The sequence below is a fragment of the Anopheles coluzzii genome, chromosome 2, assembly GCF_943734685.1.
Source record: "Anopheles coluzzii chromosome 2, AcolN3, whole genome shotgun sequence".
NCBI classification, from domain to species: Eukaryota; Metazoa; Arthropoda; class Insecta; order Diptera; family Culicidae; genus Anopheles; species Anopheles coluzzii.
In genome coordinates this window covers 79,671,609-79,690,920 of record NC_064670.1, presented here as the reverse complement: position 1 = coordinate 79,690,920, position 19,312 = coordinate 79,671,609, and the positions used below count along the sequence as shown (strand labels likewise).

At 36.6% G+C, this 19,312-nt stretch overlaps 2 long non-coding RNA genes across 2 annotated transcripts in view; one reads left to right on the top strand and one right to left on the bottom strand.

The window, feature by feature from the left end:
* LOC120950317 (uncharacterized) overlaps window positions 1-18,920 on the top strand; it is a 52,345-nt gene extending 33,425 nt beyond the window's left edge. The window contains exon 3 of the long non-coding RNA XR_007452004.1: window positions 18,854-18,920. This is a non-coding gene — a long non-coding RNA (uncharacterized LOC120950317). The remainder of the gene's footprint in view (window positions 1-18,853) is intronic.
* LOC120950316 (uncharacterized) lies at window positions 5,258-6,971 on the bottom strand. Its single transcript, XR_005751119.2, has 2 exons — window positions 5,440-6,971; window positions 5,258-5,379 (listed from the first exon to the last, which is right to left on the bottom strand). It is a non-coding gene; the product is annotated as an uncharacterized LOC120950316 (long non-coding RNA).
* Window positions 18,921-19,312: the final 392 nt, after the last annotated feature.

Below are 19,312 nucleotides of genomic sequence, written 5' to 3'. Positions count from 1 at the left end.
TTTACTGTCCAGGAGTAACGGTCCAAAAAGGCCGTATTGCTTAAGATAATTCCTGTTTATAAAAAAAAAACTTATTCGTATCGTTCATAGTAATAATGACATTTATTTTGTATGTACGCCTTACATTTCTTGTTTGCATCGGTTTAGCATAACGATAGGAACTTTATTAGTTTCAGTTATTCTTTGTTGGTTGTTGCTTGTAAAGAATTCTACTATTCTTTAAAAAATAATATTAGTATATAGTTCACCACAGTTAGCTTTTGACTTGCGAGGCTTGTCTCAAGTAAACGGTGCTTTTATTTATAAAGAATGCTACAAATCACAAATAAATGATTTTTATTTCCACGAAAGGAAAATATAAAACGTGTTAGGAAAAATAGGAAACATTCATAAAGATTTCGCAATGCACACAAAAATCAAATACAAATTTGCTTTCGCTTAATACCATAATTCTAATTAGTACGTGGTGGTTTATATGCTTCTGAAAATTACACAACTCTGCGCGGTTGCGGTAAATCAAATGGTAATGGATCATTAAACTTTAAATGTCGTGCTAAGTGTAATCGCATGTTTTGCAACACTCTAGACGGCCTCAACGGAACGTGTCGAAGAGGTAACATTGTAGTAGGGTCAACGTTAGACTCTTGAGAGGAAGAGGATCTAGATGCCGTATTTCTTGTGGGTGCAAGAAGAGTTGTATTATAATTCCAAAGCAAGTGCCGACGTCTAAAGTGGTGTAGATGAATTGTTGCCAGAACGATTTTTTCAGCTACTTGTGGTTCTAATTCCGTTGGTTTTGCTAAAACTCGCCAGACTTTTACATCAATGCCAAAACCGTTTTCTACCGTTCGACGAGCTCGCGAATGCCTGTAGTTAAAGTGGCGTTCTATTGAGTTTGCGGTATGCATTCCAGCAAAAGGCTGGAGACAATATTCTTTCAATGCAAACGCTTGATCACCCAAAAAAAAAATAGGGAACCTCGATCTCGTAAGGAATTTGTAAAATTTCAGGATCGGGTATATTTAGCTCCCGGCGCTCCAGTTTCTGGTATATAGCACTGTTTGCTAACACTCCACCATCAGAAATTCGACCCTGGCAACCGACGTCAGCAAATATAAAATTTGAATTAGCATCCACTATGCCTAGCAAAACAATGCTGAAAGTGCTTTTATAGTTGAAAAACTGACTCCCGCTATTAGCTGGTTGTTTTAAGGTGACATGTTTTCCATCAATGGCACCAATTACATGAGGAAAATTCCATTTTTCCTCGAATCCTTTTGAAATCTTCAACCATTCTGTAGCAGTAGACGGCAACTGTAAAGAAAAGTGATTTGAAAAAAATATTATTAAACAACGTTTTGTTCTTCTTCTTCTATTTGGCGTAACGTCCTACGCAGACATGCCGGCCTATATACAGGTTTTCGGGACTTAATTCATTACCACGTAGTCGGTCAATCCTAGCTTCGGGGGGACGGTCCGTTCTAGGTTTGAACCCATGGCGGATATGTTACTGAGTCCTTCGAATTGACGACTGTACCAGGACCGCCCCGTTTTGTTATAATCATTACAATAACTCATACATATTCGCGGATATTATTGAATACGTTTGTAGCGGTGGCTTACGTCCCGACACTCATTTTCGTGACTTACTAGATAGGGTAAATGTACCAATAGTGGTGCAATTTGTAGTGGTGCCGATGTGTTTTAATGGATTTATAGTGTCAGGAAGGACAATTTCTGAATATTTTAACATAAACCAATTGGAATATGTTTTATCTACGCAATCACAAACATTTTTATCATGAAATACATAAAATATACGAAAAACTACATATTTTAGTGACTGCTTCGTTGTACCTATAACGGAGGTATGGTTCCTATAGTCGTCGTATTGTGTTCCTATAGTGGTGGTAAACAAAGATGCATCAAAAACGGTGTATAATATCAATGAAACTTAGTTTCGAAGCTGTTTTGGTATGAATAGCAAGGATTACTGCCATAATATTGGTTTCTTGCGTAATTTGATCGTAACAAAATGTATAAATTTGATTAATGAAACTATTCACTAAAGTACTGCATCACACCTGTTGTCAACCTACACCCGGAAGAGTGTGCTTGATTTGAAGTCAATTTTTCTTTCAACCATATAAGCGAATTTTGGCCTGTTTTTGGTAAATTACCTACACAAAACTTATTTCTTTTGCTTATTTTAGTGAAAACAGTACGACATGTCAAAAATTTCCTCAGAAAAATCTAAAACGACCTGTTTTTATTGATTTTATAACTATAACCACTATAGGAACATGCCTGTTTTGTGTACCTATAATGGCACTATGGTAAAAAACACTTAAAAATGCATAAATATGGTCAAAAGGCAAATAATTTTAGTAAAACAATAACATTTCATAACAATTATGTTGTAAAACTTGTGATTGCGTGGTTATGTAGTCATTTAGAACGTTAACAGAAAAATGAGTTTCGTTATGAAATCCTAAGGATTTTGGAGAAATGTTGACACATTTCACAAAATAATGGATTTTTCGGTCACTAAGTAACGGAATGGCCCCATTTAACTTTTAAACCCTTTGTAAAAGGCTTAAGAACATTTCACACTAACGTAAATAACGTAATTACTTGTAATTTGCCGTATGAACCGCATTTTAGTGCAATACCACCACTATTGGTACTACCACCACTATAGGTACATTTACCCTAGTTGCTTTAAATTGTTGCTATACTGCGACATTGGAAAAACGGGCACGAGAAATGTGTTGCCTTCCCTAGAATTTCTTGTGAGCACCGTACATTCCCGCTACGAACAGATTCAATGATACTAGCCATTATCACTGTTATAAACTATGTATTAAAACGATTAAATCTCTCTGTTTGTATGACAACCTAAAACATTAGTGTTAAGTTCCTTTCTTTCATTTGTTTCGTACACAAAGAGGTACACAATAAACAACACAATACACAATAAACAAAGAGGTACACGTTATTCTAACATTAAAAATACAAAAACAAAACATTCCCGCCGTTTCCTTCGCGTGTGATTTCTGATTTTGCCAGTTGTCAAATGCCGGCGTGTTCGGCTTACGCGTCAATGGTGAGTTACCAGTATCAAATCATCTCGTCCACGTTAGCCTACAACATTAATGCCCATAAAGGGATATGCGGTTATGTTAGCAATAATAGTAGAAACATCCAATCCAGACAGATAAAATTTTAAATGAAAGTTCCCCAGCACGTTGGAACGAACATTGGGAAAATTAACTGTGCTATAAGACAAAGTTCGTTCCTATTTTTATGGTTAGTTAGTAAAAAAAAAGATTGTCCAGTGAACCTTACGTTTTACTGAGTTTTGTATTTTTAGTAGGGTACAATCTCAATGTGCAATAGTTTTTATATTCAAAAACGTTTTGACATAAATTAATTTCCGTCAATATAATTTTTATACTACGAATTTAGTCATTTCTAGCATAATCCTACGCCAAAAAAATTAAATAATTAAGCTTTTTGCGTGTTCACAAGGTTTTAATGTTGCAGCCATTTGTTTTACATCGAACATGGTCAGGGCTGTGTGGATTGATGGACAAACTATTCATAGACTTAACAATAGAAAAAGCACTATTCATTCTTTAAAAAATATATAATACAGGGTTTGTTGGTAACTACGGCATCGCAAACAACAAGCTGTTGTGTAAAACGCAACATGGTTGCGGCAAATAGTTTAGTGCTCTATAAAAATCTGACACAGCCCACGCGCAGACTATATAGATTTAAGTATTAACACTCGTTTACCCCATTCTTTTCGACACATGTAAGCTAAGCTAGTTTTTAACGTATAAGTGACAAGGGCCTGACGTATGCCTTCGGCTATCTTTAGAGCTGCCCTTAAACGAAGGGCTCTGTAACGTTATCTTCGTTTCTCTTCGTTAACTCACCGACCTAGACGGATGCAGTGCGTGCTCGTCCTAAGTACACTAAAAGTTAGCGTTGAATGATTTGCCAAAACGGCTCATAATGTGCCTGCCTTATAATATATATCTACATTTTACTTGGCCATGACATTCAAAATCGTCACTCCGAACTCAATCACACCAAACTTACAACACGCTCAGCCACCGCCACGTGCGCAGCCACACTGCAGTAACAGTCAGCAATGTCACAGTTGTCAGCAATAATCGACCGAACCAGCCAGCTGACGACTAGCCAAGTTGTCAGCAATTAGTTCAGATCTAGTTTAGGACTCCATGAGTAAGGAATACATTTTTTTTTGAAAAACTAGTTTTCTCGCTGGTGTCTTTAATTATTTTGTTCTTTCAATTAAAAACTGATTGAACTGATACAAACTGACTGTCTATTGTTTTGAATTACTGATGATGATTATGGATCGAAATAAGTTAAAATAATAAATTCAGTAGGCGACAAATCATATATAAGCACATTTGGGATGTTGAAATAAGAAATTGCAATTATGTAGGTTTATTATATTGATACCAAGTAGACGTCCAGTTTACAAGCTGTAGAAAGAGGCAAACTTAAAGTAAACGCTAAATTACTGTGATATATCACTTTGTTTCAAAATGAACAGTCGCCTGTTCGTTGGCCTTAACAAGCATAGCAATCAGATTTATTTGATGTATTTTGTTGGGATCACCCTGTGTCGCGATTGCCGATCGGTTGACGGATAAGCCGATCACTCCCGATGATACGCGCTATCAGCGAGAGAGTGACAAGTTTCGGCCTCTTCGCTCCCGACCGGCCCGTACGACGGACGTATTTCAATCCCGTTTGTTATTGTTGTATGAGTGTACTAATTTATATATTATATTACATTGTAGATAATAAATCCATACCATTTTAAAAGTACAAAATATTTGATAAATTGATCAGATATAATAAAAATGAATTAAAATAATGGGTGTTCTTGTGTGGCTTATTTAGAATTAGTTATTAATTTATGTAGCAAGCACTGACGCAATAAAAGACCCATTTATTATTATTATTATTATTATTATTATTATTACCAAAAGAAATATTCTCAACCTGTGGTTACGTTAGTGACATGACCTGAATAGTTGTTTATTGCAACAAGTTCATTTGTTAAATAGTATAACAGCAGTTTTTAGGCAATATATTAGTTTTAGAAAAATAGACTATAATAACACGAGCACCAGAAAACGAAACCAAACTTAAAATTACTATATATACAAACAGCTTAGATAAAGTGATCATCTTATAAGTAAGAAGAGAGTATTAGTATGGAATTGTTACCATATTAAATCAGTGAAATAATACCTTAACGTATTCCTTCAATTCATTTATTATGTATGTACAAACATCACGCACAATACGGGATACGGAACTGCTAGAAACCTAAAACAAATGGTAATATTATTATCATTTTATATCGTTCAAATATTGCATAAAACTTACCCTAAACAAAAAAGCAAGAGATTCATATGAGTCTCCCGAAGCTAAAAAGCGAAGCCCGATGCATAATCGTTGCTTCGGGCAGATCGAAGGTCGCATCGTTGTATCTTGTCGCTCAATTTTTGGACCAATCCGATTTAAAAGATAGTAAAATTCTTCGCGATTCACACGTAGAAAACTTTCTAGCCGGTTGTTTGGTCCTTCGCCATCTATCGCCCTAAACAGTCCGGTCCAAACGCTTTCCCTCTCCAGAAATAGATCGGTCATCCAGCAGCGCCGTGCATTTTCCTCTTGCTGCAGTTCTTCGTCTTCCTCTTCTATGAGTATCAACATGAGAGTAGCCACTTCAGCCGCTAAAGTTGGAAGAAGTTGATTTATTTCCATTTTTCCACTGTAAAAAAAGAAACTTTGTGTATCACGGCAAAAACACAACCGGAGTGATCTCCGCATAATATAAACACAACCAACTATGTTTGACAACCACAATATGACAGCTGAACATACACGGATTGAAAAGGTCCCAAACGATAGCTACGTCGTGTAGCTACATTTGACAAATAGAACAAAAGAAAATGTGTAGCTGTCATTTGTAGCCGCATACATGAATGCAGCGTGTAGGGCCAGCTTCACGGTCTCGCGCCTTCGTCTACCAGTCCGTTATCCCGGCCTTAATGGCGGACGCCTCCACGCCATCTTGCCACCTCAATTTGGGCCTACCACGCCGCCTCTGTCCTTGTGGACGGCCTAAAAAGACTTTACGGGCTGGGTCGTCCGTTTCCATGCGTACAACATGGCCAGCCCACCGGAGCCTGGCGAGCTTAATACGCTGTACGACAGTGAGGTCGCCGTACATCTCGTATAGCTCGTCATTATATCGGCTCCTCCATTGTCCTTCCACACATACGGGGCCAAGTATCCTTCTGAGCATTTTCCTCTCGAACGCGGCTAAGAGGGCTTCGTCAGATTTGGACAGTGTCCATGTCTCAGAGACGTATGTGAGTACTGGTACTATATAGGTACTATATAGTCCCAGCTTCGTCCGTCGCGACAGGTTCTTTGAGGTGAACTGCTTTTTCAGGCTGTAGAATGACCGGTTGGCAGCCAGCATCCTTGCGCGCAACTCAGCTTCCATGCTATTGTCGTTGCTGACCTTTGACCCACGATAGGTGAATTGTGGGACGACTTCAAAAGTGCGTTCACCTATCTGTACATCACGCCTACGTAGATTCGGATTATTTATTGGTAGGTCCGCTGATGTTGCCACCATCAGTTTGGTCTTTGCCTCGTTTATCTGCAATCCGAGGTTCTCTGCCGCCTGCTCAATCCCTTGGTAGGCTTCTGCTACATAGGAGAGCCGCAGACCAATGATGTCTATATCATCAGCGTATGCCAGGATCTGGGTTGACTTATAGAAGATGGTTCCCGTAGTCTCCACCCTCGAGTCGCGGATGGCCCTCTCTAGCGCCAAGTTGAATAGGAGACAGGCAAGCCTGTCCCCCTGGCGCAGACCCTTGGTGGTAGCAAAAGGTCCTGAGAGTTTTCCATCCACCCTCACCTGTTTCTTATTGCATTTATGACTATTGGTGACTACTTGCACAATTCAAGAACTCATTTGAACCTTTAAAATGGCGTATTTTTGAACCACACATCCTACAAGACTTGTTACAATTATCCTCTGATAGAAATATTCCATTTCCGGACTACGTGGCCAAGTTCCATTGAAAAAATGGCAACTGATATCATATTGAGAGTACTAAATCATTTTCATCAGTTTGGTTTCAGCTGGTTTGGCTTTCGGGCAAATGACAATGCTCTGTATGTTCTCCATCACGACTGTTCTTGAAACATGTGATACATTTCAAGTCGTATTTTTCAGAACTGGGAGTCAAAGTACTTAAAAACTGCATTAATATGTTTCCCCATCTCGTCTCCTTTCATTTTGAACCATTTTTCTAGCTCACCTTACCTCACTGAGCCCTAGTATCATGACTCCATGATACTACCATTACACGAGATTTTGATGTTGCATCTTAGTAGACTGTTTTCGCTATGGTAGACGTCGGCCGGATGACCTTGGCGATTTAAACATGTTTTAATATGTTAGTAGAGTCTAATTTGAAACAAATTCATGAATTATTTGATACAACTTAACAGATTTGGCCGCTTTCTGTGTATGGTATTATTCAAACAAAACATGTTTGTAACAACTCACTCATTCAAGCTATTACATGACCAGCTACGATGAAATGCAGCATGAGCCATCAACCAAATGTGACCCATATTTTTTCCTTTTCTTATTGGCCATCACAAAATGCACTGATTCCATGGTAAAATTTAATTTTTTGGACATTAAACCGCTTCTTTCGTTAGATTAACCGTCAAGGATGGCTGATTACATGGCAGTTTGTCACACTATTAGTGTCAGAAAAATGGCCAAACTCTGATCAAATGAAGGAACGAGCCCTTCCACACATTTTGTAACCTTCAAAAATGGGTAGGATAGCTTATGCATAAGTTAAAGATATGATTTTCGCCATCATGCTCCAATCATTTAACTCCCCCGCCTTTAGTGCCTCTGTGACCGCTTGAAGTGCAATTGAAACAACAGAAATGCATTATTTTAGAAGGAAGTCACCAATAGATTGATAATAATAAATTTAATTCACGTCTATGTTGTGTTTGTCCAGCGTAAATAATTAAAAAGCTAGATGGACGAATACTTTTTTTTGCGCGCCCATCAAGCGACTTTTTTTCAGTTGTTTATGTATTTTGGTTGCTATTGCACTATTTAAATGCTTATTTTTTAGCAAAACGTGTATTTTGCAAACCTCATCATTACTTTTTTCGCCCCATGCCTATTGCGGCCATAATTCGCCTTTTTCTGTAAAATATTCAGCTAGACGAATACTTTTTGGACTGATTGTATGAGTTAAGTTAAAAAAAAAGTCAATAAGTCAGTCAATAAAATAAGGTTGTGGAAGGACGCACGGCACGGATATTGTTTAGTAGCTTGGTGCGTGACATGTCTCGTTGATTACGATCACAGATAACGTTGAACTTAAGGCACTTTCGAAGAAACAGATCAGATGAACTGAAACGTGTGCGACGCTCCTCCACGTCAAGTAGCGATCTAGCTCGGAGCGATCTCGGCGGGACATTGATGTTGAGCTTATATAAAAGCACCGCCGAATCGACCCGATTGTCAAGAAGTCCCGCAACAAACATACTCTGGGCGTTGCAGTGTCGCTAGTTCAGCAATTCGAGGCTTAAGACATCTGGTAAAGGTTCTATCGGTTTTGGTTGTTTTAGTTTCTAACTCCCATAAAAAAATAATGGCAACTGTTCGAGCAGCTACGCGAATCGTGCAGATTTGAACTGCGGATCGGATCACATCCGTGCCCGTTCATGTACACATCGCTATCGATCTTCAATTAATAAATAGAGGGCGAAAAGGCTTTTTCTCTCTCTTCATCACCAGCAATTTCTTACAACGGCTTCGGTAATTATTAGCAGCAAAAACCAAAGAAAGAATAGGAAACTTTATCCGAAAACTATTCGCGACGAAACAGCAACAATTAAATAAACAAAATCGGCTCATACTGCAATCCGTTGCTTTACACAAAAGTTGATGTGCAAAACGTGTCATTATAATTGTTTTATCTCTCTTCCCTTCCTCCCCACGCGACGATTGAATCGAAACGGAGAACAATATTACAGACCAAGTCGCACTCGTGCAAAACCCTGAATGGGTTAAAAGACAAAAAATCAATAAGACCAACATTAGTGTAATAAGTATGTTTAATCGAAAATAAGTTGTCCATAAAATACATGAAGTAGTACAACAACACGTAAAAAAAGGTTTAAATCACGGAGACCTTATGCTAAGTGACGAATTTTAAAAATGCTCTAGATTCCATCGCCTGATCTCCTTCACGCACCTTGTCATGTTCATACCTTGAATGTGACGCAATCCCAATCCCAAATGTAATCCCAATCGTAATCGATTTAGCAATCCCAATCGCTAACAAAATCCCAATCAGAATCTCATTCTCAAGCAGTATCCCAATCCCAATCAGAATAACTCCCAATTATCAGATTCCCAATTAAAAACTCATTCCCAAACCGAATAGTGTTGGGAGATTCAGGATTCGGAAGATTCAAAGATTCGATCGGATCGGATCGAATCCCGTTTGTAGGATTTGAATCCTTAAAAGATCTGGTTGCGTTTGGGGTTTGATTGCGATTCGATCGGGATTGGGATTTGTATGCGATTCGATTGGGATTCGTTTGAGATTCGTTTGGGATTCTTCTTGGGATTTTGTTTGCGATTGCGATTTGGTATTCTGATTAGGATTATAATTGCGATTGCGATTTGGTTTTCTGATTAGGATTATAATTGGGATTGGGATTCTGAGTAGTGTTGGGAGATTCAAGATTCGTAAGATTCGAAGATTTTATCCCTAGAATGATTTGATCGGCTCGGATCCCGTTTGTTGGATTTGATTCCCTAAAAGATCTCATTGTGATTGGAATTTGATTGCGTATCGATTGGTATTCGTTTGGGATTCTGATTGAGTATAGGATTGCGATTCGATTGGGATTCTGATTGGGATTTTGATTTGTTTGGGATTCCGATTATTGGGATTATTGTCGAATTATTGTCTCCAAAGGTAGCACAGCTGATGCGGCCATTCTTACAGAAGACATAGTCGAAGAACATATCGAAGTGACAAGAATGGACGTCTGTGGCTGTATGGCGTATGTTGTACCATATATTGTTGACGTTGCAAACATCAGAGGCAATTGTGCTCCAAATGCAGCCGACACAAAACTTGACTCCGACCGTACATTTACTCGGATAACCGCACCTATAGGACGGCTTGTTGGACACTTTGCCGAATGTATTGTTGAATGCACGACGGATGAACCATGCGCCACAGCTGCTTCAACGGTTTTTAGCGGTTCACGTAGTTCCAACTGTTCGCCATCCGAAAAAGTGCGCATGCTTCGCTGGTGTCGACATTTTATAAATCAGAACAGTTAAATATTCTATTATTAGCCGGCATCGCGAATAAATGAACACATTTCAACAGTCGTTTAAAGTTTATTGTGGTTTAACTGAGTTCATTTATTGTTCATTCCTGTTAAAATAAACGATCGTCAAAACCGTTAACCACTGCTCGATATCGCATATAGGCAAACACGGGGGAAAAAATCGAGTAGTATAATTCAACGACTGTTAATTTGCATCGGTTACGCTCTTGACAGTCGTTTGTTTAACGGCAGCATATGACCAGTCGATAAAATTAACAAATGAACTCAATGCGATCGCGATGCCAAATTCTAGCAATTTTTTACGACTTTGGTTAATTTTTAACGACTGTTAATTTTAAACCAATTCTTTCGCGATGCCAGCTATTATCTTGAATAAAACGCTACAACGAATTAACCAAGCCATTACTCACCTTTTATTTTTCTTACTTCACAGGATTGTAATAAGTTCGGAAGTTAGTTACGGTCGCCATGTAATGTGATGAGCGGACATACGGTACATACTGTACATCGAACAACGTCGCGGTAGGTCAGTTTTTACTGACATGAGCCGAGGTGGAATAATACATCGATCGAACGGACTTTTCAGCACTTGATCGTCCAGGCGATCATAGAAACCTTTAGGAGGTTTCCCTTACTGGAAACGTTGGAGTTTAGAAGCCTTACCTTGGGTAGGGGGACATAACTAAACTCTTGAAATAAGTTGGAAGGCGAAGTATTAGGAAGCGTAACGTCCTATCTTGGCAGTCCGAACGAATCTGGCTTGCCACGGTCGGAATTGGTTTTATTTATACTCAATAAGTTTCGTACATTTGGTTTTGGAATGTGTTTTTGTCCTAATTAAAGGTTATTGATATGAGGTGCAATTTATACATTGTATTGGAGTGAGGTGTCTGTCATTATGTGCCTATGCTGCGTTTTTAGTGTTTTTACGAAGGTTCTGGAAAGTATAAACTGTTCTAGCTAAAGAACTGGTGCGTTCGTCGATCTTTGCCTACACTGCGCTTTTAGCAATAAAGTTGCTATGCGTTCTCTGTTTGTCCACTTTGCTGGAGAAACGCTTGAATTGCTTATGTTGCGCGTTTCGATTGTTTTCGATAAATGTGTCTCGATGGTTTGTTCTATGGACGGTATGGTCTGGGTATGTTGCTATGGTGTGGATTGATTTGCTGATGTAATATAATGAATGTGTTGCAATAGTGTGATTTGGCTTTCCGAAGTGTGTTACTATGAGTCTATAGTTGATAGTGTGGTTTACAATAAGTTTTGTTTAGCAGATATGCTACACCTCCACCCTTTTTGAATAATGTACGATTGAGTTTATACGAAAGAGTGCATTATTCACTAAAAATGTTTTAATCTGTTTTTATGTACTGTTGTGGTTTTTCCTGTTTGATTGTGTTTTATAATGCAGTTCGTATTTGTAATTTCTACGACTGTAAATGGTCCTATATAAGCTGGATCTAATTTCCTTCTATTTTCGTTTGTTAAATAGACATAATCTCCTATTCGTATGTTTAATTTGTTTACATTTTCATTCAATTTTGCTTGACGTTGTAATTTTGCTTGAATAAGTTTTTGTTTTGCAATTTCATGTGATTTTTGTAATTTAAACTTCATTTCATTGTAGTATTGTTCTATATTGTATAATGGCTCTACTTTTGTTCGATATAATTCTTGTGGTAAATTAGCTTGTCTTCCAAATATTAATTCAAAAGGTGTGAAATTAGTGGTGCTATGTACTGATGTGTTATAAACGAATTCGTAAAATTTAGTCCATTGATCCCAGTCATCATGATGCTCATTGGTGTAACTTCGTAAATATTCATTTAAACTTCTATGGTTTCGCTCTAAAGATCCTATTGTTTGTGGATGATATGCTGCTGCAAATGTTTGTTTGATTTGTAATATTTTTGATATTTGTGCCAAAATTTCATTGTTATATTCGAGTCCTTGATCTGATCTCATTTCTAACAAGTTTCCAAATGTAAGAATAAAATTTTCTACTAATGCTTTTGCTATAGTATTTGCTTCTTTGTTTGGAATCGGGATGATTATGATATATTTCGATAATTCGCATTGGATCGTAACTGCGTATCGATTATTATTTGCTGTTTTTGGTAAAGGGCCTACGGTATCAATCGTTATGATGTTAAAAGGTTTGGAGGGTGTTGTCGTCACAACAGTTTCCTCTTTAGTATGTTTTAAGATCTTATTAGTTGCGCATGCTTTACAACTTTTTACATACTTGATGATATCCGCTTTCATATTTTTCCATTTGAATTTATCCTTTATCTTACTATACAGCTTGAATTGTCCTATATGACCTCCTGATGGTGTTGTGTGGAAATTGGACATTATTTTGATCTGTTCTTTTGTATCTTCTACCAGTCTAGGTGGTGTAAATACGACGATGTGAACGTCTGTTATCATTTTGTTAATTATTTCTTTTATGGTCGACATTGAGTAAAATTCGAATAATCTATCATTCGATGCAATTGCTAAGTTCTTGTGATACTTTCTAGCGATTAGGCATGACTCATGCAGTACAAACTCTAGTGTTTGACTTTGCTTCGCAGAAGTTATGGGTATTTTAAATTTTCCCAGCGCTTTGTAATAATTGTGATTGTATATCACGAGCTCAATAAATTCATCTTTTTCATTAATATTTGATTTCATTTTCATCATTTTAGTTGTATCAGATGGCCTGTCTGTTTCATACATGTTTGTTAGATTATATTCTTCTATTATTTCTTCCTTTTTCTTTTTGTTTTCTTTGTTTTCTACAACGTTGTTTTTCTTTATCATAGCTCTAGTATTTACCATTAAAATAGGATTTGATATATCTGATTTATTTTTAGGAATTGATGCTTTAAGCTCATCAGAATCAGTTATAATTCTGGATAAAGCATCTGCTACTACGTTGATTTTACCTGCTAAAAATTCTATTTTAAAATCAAATTCTTCTAAATCTAGTCTCATTCTTGTTAGTTTAGATGTTGGGTTTTTCATACCAAACAGGTATACTAATGGTCTATGATCTGTTTTTACGGTGAATTTTCTGCCGTATAGGTATGGTTTGAAATAATTGATTGCCCAGTGAATTGCTGTAAGTTCCTTTTCTATGATAGGCTTATTCTTTTCTCCTTGCGTGAAGCTTTTGCTTGCATACGCGATTGGGTGATCTTTTCCATCTGTGATTTGAGAAAGTACTGCTCCACATGCTACATCTGAAGCATCAGTTGTTAGTATGAATTCTTTAGTAAAATCCGGATACTTCAAGACTGCTGGAGACAAAAGGCTTTCTTTTAAACTAGTAAATGCTTTTTGGCATTCATCTGTCCAAATAAACTTGACATTTTTCTTAATTAGGTTATTTAAAGGTTTAGTCATTTTTGCAAAATTCTGTACAAATTTACGATAATAATTACAAAATGCAACAAATCTTCCTACTTCATCTGCATTTTTAGGTATGGGGAAGTTTCTTATTGTTTCAAACTTAGAATCGTCTGGGTATATACCTTTATCTGTTATCTTATGACCTAAATAAGTAACTTCTGTTTTGAAAAATGAACATTTTTCTGGATTTAATTTTAAATTGTAAGACCTTAACCTATCAAAAACTTTAACTATGTTACTGATGTGCTGCCGTGCACTGCAGCCAGTAACGATTATATCGTCTATATATACAAATGCTAGCTCAGGAGTTAATCCTGCCATAGCGATAGCCATCATGCGTTGAAAGCTGTTGGGGCTAATGTTTAAAACGAACGGCATACGTTTAAATTGGTAATGCCCTGATCCGGTTGAAAAAGCTGTAAATTTTCTTGAATCATTTTCTAAAGGTATTTGATGGAATCCTGACATGAGATCAAGGGTGCTAAAATATTTTGCTCTCCCTAACTGATCTAATATTGTATCAATTCTTGGCAATGGAAATTTATCTGGTATAACCTTTTTGTTCAGCTGCCTGAAATCTACTACAAGTCTCCATTTTTTGTTATCATCCGTTGATTTCTTTGGAACCAATAATATAGGTGAGTTATATGGGGAGACTGAGTGCTCAATTATGTCATTCTTAAGCATTTTGTCTACCTGATTTTGTATTTCATCAGCCTGTGAGTATATTTGTTTATAATTTGGTATATACGTAGGAATATTATCCTTTAATTCAATTTTCTGAGGGTAAAAGTTATTTGTAGTAATTGGATCATCCTCTACGCAAAATATATCGTTATATTCAGTTACAATTTTCTTCAAATTATAAATTTCCGTAGTGGGAATTTTATCTACTTTAATTTTTTGTAACAGATTTTGCAACCTATTATTATTAATTTCTCCTACTTTGTTATTCACTTGTTTCACTTCATAATTTGCTAATGGTTCTGTAATGGGTTTAAATTCTGCGTTTGTTATGTAAATATTACTCTGCCTTGTATTGATGAATTTAATTAACTGATTATCCTTTGAAATAATAGTGCTACCACAGAATACTCCTGGTTGAATTTCTTGTGCGAAGACTATGGTATCCTCTGTAATGTTTGGAAGATATACTTTACGTACCACTTCACTTCTGATTGGTAAAATAAATCCTTTTCCATCATCTTCTTCGATGTTGTGTTGAATTTCTACACCCTGACACGTGAATGTAAGCATTTCTAAATGATAATTAATTGAACATCTGTATAGTTTGTAAAAGTCTCTTCCTAATATGCCATCTGCTCCTATGTTGAATTCTTCTGGAACTAATACAAAATCATGTTCCAATTCTAGATTGTTGAAATATATAGTGCATGTTGTACTTCCTTTTGAATAAATTGGTGTGTTAGATATCCCTGTTAATGATATTGAATCTGAACGTATTGAGCCATGATTTTTCTTTAACTTGCTTGCTTTAAATAAAGAAATTGATGCTCCTGTATCAACTAGTAATATTGATGTTTCATTATTTGCAATGCTCAATCTAATCTTTATATAATCAACTCCATTTAGCTCTAATGAGTAAATTGATCTAGGGTTTGAGTTGACTCCTGTTGGTCTAAAAAATTATTTTCCTCCACTTCCTGTATCTGAGCTGTAGTATGGTATATGTTTCGTTGTTGTTGCCCTGTTTCTCCATTTTTTATTGCCCTTAGGTTTTTGTTTGGTTTGTTCTGATTACCATTGTAGTTGGAGTTGTATCTTTCATTATTGTATCCCTGAATAAATCTGTTGTTATAGCGAATATTATTTCGCTGATTGTTGTTGTAGTTGCTATTGTTATTATTTCGATTATTGAAGCTATTATTATTTCTGTTATTATAGTAGTTTCTGTAGGGTTGTTTTGGATTTGGACCATAGTTGTTTTGATTATTCCTATTCTGATATCCTCGATTATTATTTATATTGTTAATTGAACCTTGATAAGCCAATATGTGTGCTTTATCCTGCCTAGATTCACATTCGTTCACTATTTTAGTCGCTTCGTTTATTGTAGCGAATTTTCCTATAATAAGAGCTGTTTTTGCTTCTCTATTTGATACCTTTTCGATTAATGAGTCTATACCCTCTTTTACTGCCAATTCACTTGCCACATCTGTTGGTATTTTCTTTTGTAAATCAAGTACTTTCAATTTCTCTGTGAGCTCTTCTATTTCGTTACATAAGGACTTGGTATCCTTTGTTTTTAATGCCTTCATGTTAGCAATGATCTTGCTTGGCTCTATTTTCTCCTCACATCGCGATTTGATATCTTCCGCCACTTCTTCTACCGTTGTTAAATTTGGTTTTATTCCTGTTTCGGCCTTTCCTGATAATCTTGTGTATATGAATTCAACTAATGTTTCCTCCTGATCTGCCGGGAACATTTTTTTTGCAAAATGTATTGCTCTAAGAAAGGATTTAACTTGATCCGCTGAACCATTAAATAATGGTACTATTGCCGAAGCATCCTTAAGATTGAACGGGGCCATTTTTGATTTTTTATGCAGCTTTAGTAAGACAAATATGATCTGAGCTAAGAGTTTAAATGATAATCTACTGGTTGTTAACAGTGTTACATTGATATTTTTATCCTCTGAGCTATTTGTAGAAAAATCAGATGACTTGTTACATGAATCGTCGTTAGTTTTTGATGTGCTCATAGCAATGATATTTTGTATTAATGCATTAGAAATTTTGCTAAATTCTAATAGTTTGTTAAAAGTATATTTGTATCTATTTTTTTCGATGTCATTTTGAATTTCTTTGAATGTTTCTTCAGCTTTAATTCGTAGTTGTGTTCTTGTACAAGTTCTTTGATTAGGATCCTGTATTTTTTTAAATATATATTTCAAAATTTCGATTTTATCGCTTATAGTAGTCATTCCTTTTTCATATTGGTTTTAATTACTTCCTATTTTCTATTTCCTAGCTTTAAAACCCATTAGATTATATTTCAAAGTTACAATACCTTAATGAAATGTGCGGCGTGCATTTTGTTGCTGCTGATGATGATGCTATGCTGTTTTTATACTGGTGCTTGGTGTTTAATCGGTGTTTGGTACATACTCGATGTTTGATGTGAATTTTTTTTTTTACGATGTCATTAGTCTTCACTCGATGTCTTGTCGGGGTTGGGACACTTGTCCATTCTCGCCTGCCAATCCAGATTGGGCAGTGAGCTCGCCTTGTCTTTTCGTCTTCCACGGTGGGAACGGTTGTTCCTTTCAATCACGCTGACCACAACTTGTTTCGCGCTGCACTTTATTGTTCCATATCACTTGCTCCACGAATCGTATAGATTACCAAAATTAGATAGGCAGTTGCATGTTATTGATTGCATCACGTTTTGCTAGAGTTTTCAATATTTTGAAAATGGTTTTAATTACTTTTTGCATGAGTATGATAGCAAGAAGTATCAGCACAATATTCAGTTTTAACTCATGGGTTTCATGCTGCTCTGAGTGAACATTTTGTGTTTGAATAATGGTAAGATCATTATCGCCATTGACATTAGCTTTAGGGTTTGATGCGTCGTTACCCATTTTATAAATCTGTGCTGTACTGTGGGTTATTGTGAAAAAATATCATTTTTTGAAGCTTTCATCGTTTCTCATTTCAACGTTACTCTACTTGGTAAATCGATCGCAAGAGCGTTCATACGTTTTTACACATTGGGATAGGTTCTCACAACACTGTGTACGGATAATGTTTGTTCATCAATTAAACATTCATTTTGCACTTACACTGCACTAAATGTTTTTATTTTTCATTCTGCACTGCACTGAACTTGGTTGTAGCTGTTCTTTCATCGTTATTGTTTTTTTTTTTTGTTACCTATGGGTTACTTGCGCCAGCTGCGTTGATGAATGTTCCGTTAAAAAAAATGCACATTTGACACTTTTTTTTTTTCACTTTCAATCGATTGCCGGTTATGGTCACAATACTTTTGGTTCGTCGCACGACACTTACGCTTTACGTTACCGTATCACATTTTACTTCAAATAATTTGCTTACACTTCTGCCTGTCGATTGCAGATTAAGGTCACGGTCGCCATGTAATAAGTTCGGAAGTTAGTTACGGTCGCCATGTAATGTGATGAGCGGACATACGGTACATACTGTACATCGAACAACGTCGCGGTAGGTCAGTTTTTACTGACATGAGCCGAGGTGGAATAATACATCGATCGAACGGACTTTTCAGCACTTGATCGTCCAGGCGATCATAGAAACCTTTAGGAGGTTTCCCTTACTGGAAACGTTGGAGTTTAGAAGCCTTACCTTGGGTAGGGGGACATAACTAAACTCTTGAAATAAGTTGGAAGGCGAAGCATTAGGAAGCGTAACGTCCTATCTTGGCAGTCCGAACGAATCTGGCTTGCCACGGTCGGAATTGGTTTTATTTATACTCAATAAGTTTCGTACATTTGGTTTTGGAATGTGTTTTTGTCCTAATTAAAGGTTATTGATATGAGGTGCAATTTATACATTGTATTGGAGTGAGGTGTCTGTCATTATGTGCCTATGCTGCGTTTTTAGTGTTTTTACGAAGGTTCTGGAAAGTATAAACTGTTCTAGCTAAAGAACTGGTGCGTTCGTCGATCTTTGCCTACACTGCGCTTTTAGCAATAAAGTTGCTATGCGTTCTCTGTTTGTCCACTTTGCTGGAGAAACGCTTGAATTGCTTATGTTGCGCGTTTCGATTGTTTTCGATAAATGTGTCTCGATGGTTTGTTCTATGGACGGTATGGTCTGGGTATGTTGCTATGGTGTGGATTGATTTGCTGATGTAATATAATGAATGTGTTGCAATAGTGTGATTTGGCTTTCCGAAGTGTGTTACAATGAGTCTATAGTTGATAGTGTGGTATACAATAAGTTTTGTTTAGCAGATATGCTACAGGATAAAGTCATAGGGCAATCTCCACCCACAAATAACAGCCACACTCAGATACTTAGATAGGTAGTATTTAAAGGTAAGTTAAATTTTTTCTACCAAAAACATTCAACTAAAGTTACCTTGTAATGTTTTGGAATAATTGTTTTACTGTTTTACTTTTAACTGTTTCAGATCACTCCTACGCGTAAATGAATTTATGCCAGTGTGAGAATGTAAACATCTGATTTGACAGCATCTAATAAGACTCCACAAATTTTAATTCATTTGTTGCTTAGTACTTAGTTCAGAAATGTAAGCTGTAGAATGTAATGTAGTGAGCTTCCAACGATAGCGATCGTTTGATAAGTATTGGTGCTGTGTTATCGAACACAGCATCAGATAGTGTTATGAGCATAGAATAAAGAGACCACAGGATAATTATTCTTTGAGATAACTAAACATGTTTTATTGAGTACCACAAAC